This window comes from Orcinus orca, chromosome 17 (genome assembly GCF_937001465.1).
Source record: "Orcinus orca chromosome 17, mOrcOrc1.1, whole genome shotgun sequence".
Lineage (NCBI taxonomy): Eukaryota > Metazoa > Chordata > Mammalia > Artiodactyla > Delphinidae > Orcinus > Orcinus orca.
The window spans coordinates 78,783,637-78,790,855 of record NC_064575.1 but is presented as its reverse complement, the minus strand read 5'-3'; the positions used below and the strand labels follow the sequence as shown (position 1 = coordinate 78,790,855).

The window sequence follows — 7,219 nt, the reverse complement described above, 5'->3', positions numbered from 1 at the left end:
GAGGAGGCGGGGTTATAGGATACGGCTTTAAATAGGATATGACATTTCAGCAATTCTTCTAACAGGTGGAGTTAGCCACATAGAGAGGAGGAGAAGAACTTTCTAAGCAGAGAATATCCATTTCCTATACAGCAGCCATCATAATACACTGCATACCTTACATTCTAGTTTCTGAAGTTCAGACAGTGAGCAAGTGAAATGAACAAGAAAACTGGGAAAGTTCACGTAGCGATAAACAGTTTAACAGATCTAAACTAGGATCATATGAAGTGACTGACTGAGGACTACTTCAGGTTACTTATTGCATCTCATCCTTGTATCACCCTGGTACGTTAGGTCTTAGTAGCCTCATTGTACAGAGAAAGAAACTAATGGCAGAAAGACTTTAAATCATTTGCCCAAGTTCACTCAGCTAGTTCCTCCTTTCGCGTGTCTCCATGGACGCTCTGTGGCTGTCACGGCACTTGTCATGTGGTCTTACAAGGGCGTGTTTAGTCACCTGACTTTCCTGCAAGGCTGTGAGCCCCGTGAGGGGGAAGCTGCATCTTTCTCATTCCACACAGAGCCTGAGACACTAGCACGGTGGCTAACACCCCGCAGGCATCCAACAATGCGCGCTAAATCCATGAATACATGCCTGACCCCTAGTTCAAATCCTGGTCTGACGGACCCTAAATCTGAAGTCTTGCACTAATGTAGAATGTAGAATGCTGCTTTGAAAAATAGTCACAAATTCTTTGACACTCTTTCCATTGAGTCAGTGTCCAAACCCGAGGGGCTTTTGACTCCTCCAGCCAATGGAGTACATTGTAAGTGACACTGTGTGGCCCTGGGGCTGCGTCACAAAAGGTCATGCAGCTTCCACCTCATTCATTGGAACACTTGCTGCCAGCTGTCCTGAGGGGAACACGCGTAAGAGCTCTGGTCAACAGTCCCACTGGTGTCCAAACATCCCCAGAGAAGGGGCCGTCTTGGAAGTGGATCCTCTCACCCCCGATGATCCAACCCCACCCCTTTGAGTTGAGTCATCCTAGCTGAGACTCAAACATGGGGCAGTAACAGGCCAGTAGTGCGGTGCCCTGTCGGAGCTCCTGACACAAAGACTCCACAAAAATCATAAAAGCGCTGTTGCTTTGCACCAGGTAGTGTGAGGTAGTAGGTTACATGGCCACAGATAACTGGAACATGAAGGAAAATCCTATGTTCATATTGACTTAACTGTTGTGTTGACAGTTTATCTCCCTTTCCTGAATGTAAGCTTTCTGAGTGCAGGAATTTTTGCCTCTTTTGGTCAAAGCTGTATTTCTGGCACCTAGTAGAGGACGTGGCATATAGTAGCTGCTCAATAACTGTTTATGAAATGAATGAAGCTTTAAACATATTCATTGAAATAGAGGAGCAGGAAAAATCAGCTTTTAGCCATTTGGCCAAAGCCAAGAGGGAAACATCAAGCTTGCAAGATTTCCAATGACGGCAGGATAAAACCATACTGGATGCTTTAGGAAAGCCTGGATCTTTCTGAAACAATTTACTGCAATCATTTTTACTCTGTCTTACCCTTCTCCATCATCTTCCTAGATAGTGAGAGATTTTCCATGATTTAGTTTATGTCTTACTCATTCCTTGCCAAGCCTGGAAGATCCTAGAAACTCTTAGTTGCTCCAAAAATATTTAGTGAATGAGCTCTCATGCATCCCAAACCACAGAGCCAAGTTTTATCTTCGTGAATGTAATACAAAACTGAGCTCTTAATCTGGAAAGGAAAGAATCAGCTACTTAATATGCAATGTCAGCAGCCTTGTCGATTTTATGGTTCAAAACAGAACTGCATGTCCCTAAGCCCAGTTGATTTCCTGTTTGTTATCACATTAGGCAGACGGAAAATTTGAAGGACATCTCCAGCCATTAAGACTGGCATAAATCTTTCAGGACTGCATTTAAATACATAATACTTCCCATTAACATTTTTTTGAAATTAGGGTCCACTCAATTTCTTGATTAAGCAGGAGTTCTTTTATCAAGTAATTCTGCTCCTTTCAGCTGATAACTGGGCTCCCAAAATCTATAGTCGTTGGTAGGAACCCCTGTTGATGTCAGTCCTGCTTTTAAGGCAGACTTTGTTCAAAATTCCATACAAGATCTTCGTTGGTCCCCTCTTTGACCTTCACTCTGCCTGAGTGTTTTTATCGTCAGTTAATGAGAAGAACAATGGTCCTAGCACCTCTACTGCAGCCTCCCCATGCTCAGCACTCCAGTAGTTTTCAGAATAACACCAAGATGTGGTACTAGCATCTCCATTTTAGAGATGATAGAATGAGGGCCCAGGGAGATTGAACAAGCTGCCCGAAGTTACAGCAAGCGGGTGGCAGAGCCAGGAGTTGAACTTTGCGTTGATTTGATTGTAAAGCAGGTATTCCTCTGACTTTGCTGAAAGGGATGGAAGTATAAGAGCTCCTACTATGTGCCAGGCACTATATTGGACATGATAGTCTTTAGTCATTTTATAGCCACATTATAAAGTAGGCATTTTAATCTCCATTTCACATAGGAAAATGAGGCTCCAACATATTTAACAATTTGCCCAAGGTTAAACAGCTACTAATCCATGAAGCCAGGATTCAAGTTCAGGCTGTGAGACTCAACACACTGCTCTTTTCTTTAAGCAGGAGCCTAAGCATTGAATGAAAGGTCTAGTAGGTGGTGAATTAACAGGGAGGCAGAGGTATCCTGTGACTTGGGGGAAATCACTAAATCTCTCTGCCTCTCAACATCTCCACCTGTAAAATGGGTTTATAAAGCTCTCCCTCCCTACCCCACAAGGTTTTGGGAGGATCAACTTTATTTAGGACTGAATAAAGGAACTACCTGTCCTAAACCCTTACTTTACAGATCAGGACACTGAGGCCCAGACAGGCCATGCAGCTTTTCCAAGTTGTTTAGTGAATTGATGACCCGGGCTAGATTAGAACCTCGGTGTATCAGTCAGCTAATGCTTGGTAACAAGTGCCAAAGTTTATTTTAAAGTTAAAAGCATAACCCTCATGCATATATAAAATGAATACGTGGTGAAGATTTTTATCCAACTCATGAAGTAATGAGAGAATCAGGAAGATGTTGAGACCAGTTCAAAGGAGATTTTGAAGAACACAGAGAGATACACAGACAATCAGGAATGCTGAAATAAATTTGCTAAAAGATGCATAACAGGTTAATATTCAAAAGGCCATAAAATGTCAAGTTTGGGGTTATCTTTTCTACAGGACACAAGTCAACTATATCTCTATAGCACAAAATTCATTTGCACTGCTGTCAGTTTTCTACAAGTTAACTTTTATCTCTGCAAAGTTTCAAAATAGCAAAGGTACAGATACCTATAGATCAGAGCATCCCTGTAGGGATTACAGCACTCTGCCAAAAGGACACCAAATAATCACTTTTGCTGACTTCCAATATTTCCTGATACAGGAAATCACTGAAATTTTCATAGCTTTTGGTCATAAGTATTTATTCATCTGTTCACAGGTCAAAAGGTGGTGGGGTGTCTCTGCCCAACATGTCTTATTCTGGGGCCCAGGCTGTAGGGACCAGCAGCTTCCTGGGGCATGTTCTTCTCACAGAGGAGGGGTCAGGGCTGTGAGAGAAGCAAGCATAACCATGTGATGCCTCTTAAGTTCTAGGCCTGAACATGATGCATTTTTACTTCTGCCCATATTCCACTGGGCAAAGCAAGTTATGGGAACAAGCAAAACATTTGTGAGATGTATCGTCCTCCCATGGGTGTGGGAGGGTGAATATTTCCTGAGCAGTAATCGGTCCATATCAGGTTGTGTTAAGAGATGCAAAACATCTGGACACAGAGGCACTATGTAAACATACAGGAACAAGAGTCTTTTACATACAGAGGTCTGTTGTGACTATCTGCCCCCTCTTCCAGAAGTGAATGAAAATATGGTTGGCCAGCCAAAGGTCAAGTTTGGAAATGAACTCACTCTGATGCTTGGTTGAGTGACACAATCTTCTAATAGTGGGGGACTCTTGTGAAGATATTAAAAGACAGTTGAAAAACATCTTTCTTAAATAAGGTATGTCTAGCCCTTTGGGTTTACAGAACTACGCCTGGGGGGATACAAAATGACAGAATACTCATAGCACATTATCCTGACCATTGGTTTTACGTGAAACATTTTGAGAACTGTTTTGAATTAAAAGAAGATAACAGCTATAGTATAAGTATACCACATGCCAACAATAAACGGTATATGACATTTAATGGATTATTTTCATGTGTTGTTTTATTCTTATTTTGCCGCAAATAATTAATAGGAAAAATACTTTACGGTAAACAAACAGAGATGAAGAAGGAGGGTTTCCAGTCTGACAACCATTTGGGGTATCACCCACAGAGCAAGCTTGAGACCAGGGTGGGAAGTACAAAACCAGAGAGCAGGGATCTTCCCCCCAGAATAGGGCTGTGTCCAAGTGTGGCCCTTTATGAGGCCTAGGATATGGGAAGCAGATTGGGGGAACACTGTTCCCCCAGAATTGGGGGCCCAAGAGTCTCTTCCCCACTCTCTTAACTCTTTTGTTCTTCCTCTTCTTTTTTTTCCGACACCATCATCACAATCAGACTTGCTGCTCCCACTTATGAATTGCTCCCTCTTGTGTTAGGTGCTGTGTACTACACTTTACATAAGCTCCGCGGCTTTATGTCACCTGCCTGGTCCCCACTGACACAGGAATTTGCAAACCCTGGCCAGGACTTCCACTCACAAAGCCTGTTTGGTGTGGTCTCAGAAAATTTACAAATTAACACCCATTTAAAAAGGAATCTTAAGTCAAGATTTTTTTTTTTTAAAGTGGCTGTTCTTCCTTTGAGGAAAAAAGATAAAGTATTCTTTTCATTTTTTCCCAGTCAATCGGTAGCATCAAAAGAAAAGTCAAGACACAATTAAGTTCTAAATAATGCAATGTCCTACATGTGTTAGATTATCTAGTCTTTCAATAGTCTTCTTAGGAAGCTTTTATTATGGATATAATATTTAATATAAATGTGGGATTAATAATAATAATAATGGAAAATTAGGCTCAAAGAGATTAATAATGGGTCAAACAGAAATAAGAATGTGGCCCAAAAACCATCTGCAATGTAACAATTTCTTGGGGTCTCTGTATTTAGCTTTGAACCTCACCATAACCACGTGAGGTAAATGTTACTAACGACTCCATTTTCCTGAAGCGGAAGCTGAGCACGAGAGAACCTTCATAGCTTCCTCAAGTCCACATAGCCAGAAAGCGCCAAGGTTGGGATTGAAACCTAGGTCTTCAGACACTAAAACTTGAGCTATCACCGCCGTCCTATGAAACACCTGAATTTCACCACCTGCGTTACATTCACATCACCTCGGGAAAACTTCATCTCACCACGAAGAAAAACTTTTCAATTATGGGGACAGCATCTTCTGAGATTTGGAGAAAAATCTGAACCTTTGCTCAGCCATTGTTCTCCGACTTTGGGCAATCCACATACATCTGTGCAAAACCTACCTCAGTGGGCAGCTGTGACAATTAAACGAGGTAAAGAAGGAAAGGTGCCTAATAGCACAGGGCTTCCCACCAAATGGGCACTAAGTGGTGAGCGTATTGGTTATTCAACAATGGGATTCCTTCTTGGAAGGCAATGTGCTGGAGACAGTCAAGTAGAGACCAAAGGACTCGGCTATAGACTGATCAGGATTCACATTTTATTAGCTAGGTTCATGACCCTTTAGTGGAATGTAAAATATCTGTAGTGGGCTCATGCTATGAGCTGAATTGTATCCCCCCAAAATTCACATGTTGGCCTCCTAACCTCCAGTACCTTGATGTAACTCTATTGGGAGACAGAGCCTTTAGGGAGGTGAGTAAGCTCAGATGAGGCTGTTAGGATGGGCCTTAATCCAGTACGACTGGTGTCCTTATAAGAAGGGGAAATGGACATACAAAGAGACACTAGGAGTGGGCACACACGGAGAAAAGACCGCATGAAGACACAGAAGGGAGGCAGCTCATCATAAGCCGCGGAGGTGACACCAGAAGAAACCAGCCCTGCCAAAAACTTGATCTTGGACTTCCTCAATTTCTGTTCTTTCAGCCAGTGAGTCTGTGGGCCTTTGTTCCGGCACTGCCAGCAGACGAATACCGTTTGCAATCAGCATTTTATAAACTATAGGACAGCAGATATCAGAAGGTATCCTCATTCATTTCGGTTGGTTATGTGTACGTTGTACTACATGCACTGGGTTGTAACATAAATGTGGGTCACTGTCACCAAGTGTGGGGCGACACTGGACTTGACACCCAAAAGTTCTCTTCTAATTTGGATATCATAATAATTGTTATTATTGTAATTAATATGTTAATATTCAGCGTATGAGTTAATATGTATTAACTGACTCTAAGTGCCAAAGGTTTACAAATATTAACTCCCTGACTCCTGAAACGTCCCTTCAAGGTAATTATTATTCCTATTTTACAGATAAGGCTGAGACTGATTATTTAATCTGCCCAGGGTCAAATGCTCAGCATTTTTCAGAGAAAGAATTCCTGCCCAGAGCAGCCTGTCTCAAAAGCCTGAGTTCTCCCTATGCAGCATCATTGTGCAGCTACCCATAATCCTCCGTCCAGTTCCTAGCACCTTAGCACCCAGGCATCAGCTTCCCCTCTGCAAAACATTCAGTGATGGAAATTAGGAAGACCTTGGACTTAACAGGCTCTGCGCACGTGACTAAGGGTACAATGGGCCTTTTATGATGGCTGTAAGAACCGGGAACGCTTCTCCAGTTGGCATGGAGCTCTTCTCTCTGTCAACTAAGGTAAATGGAGTATCTGGGCGTCTGGGGGGGCGGGGGGCGGGTAATGAGACACAAACATCTACTCCATCAGGACTAGAAGGAGGTAGGGAAATGGTCCCGGAACTCCTTGTCTGAAGACACTGTGAAGAGCATCTCTGCCCACAGCACTCAGCCCTCCTGCACGAACAAGCTCTGGGCCAGACACTCTTGAACGCAGGTACATGGGCTCATTAGAAGGGAAATGGCAGCGGGTAATTGGAATATGTAAATGGCATGGGCAAACAGGGTGTTTTAACAATCAAGACCCGAAGAGAAAGAGCTTAATTTGATGGAGAGAAAGGAACAGACTGCCCAGAGTCAATTACTGGAGCCAGAGGAGGGAGGCTTAG

At 42.8% G+C, this 7,219-nt stretch overlaps 1 long non-coding RNA gene across 4 annotated transcripts in view; it reads right to left on the bottom strand.

Moving 5' to 3' along the window:
* LOC125961620 (uncharacterized) overlaps positions 1 to 7,219 on the bottom strand; it is a 54,146-nt gene that overhangs the window by 41,171 nt on the left and 5,756 nt on the right. Inside the window, exon 3 of one of the 4 annotated variants that reach the window (XR_007472523.1) lies at positions 2,310 to 3,631. The exons of the other annotated variants lie outside the window; for them this stretch is intronic. This is a non-coding gene — a long non-coding RNA (uncharacterized LOC125961620). Of the gene's footprint in view, positions 1 to 2,309; positions 3,632 to 7,219 lie in introns of those variants that run through there. 4 annotated transcript variants of the gene reach the window in all.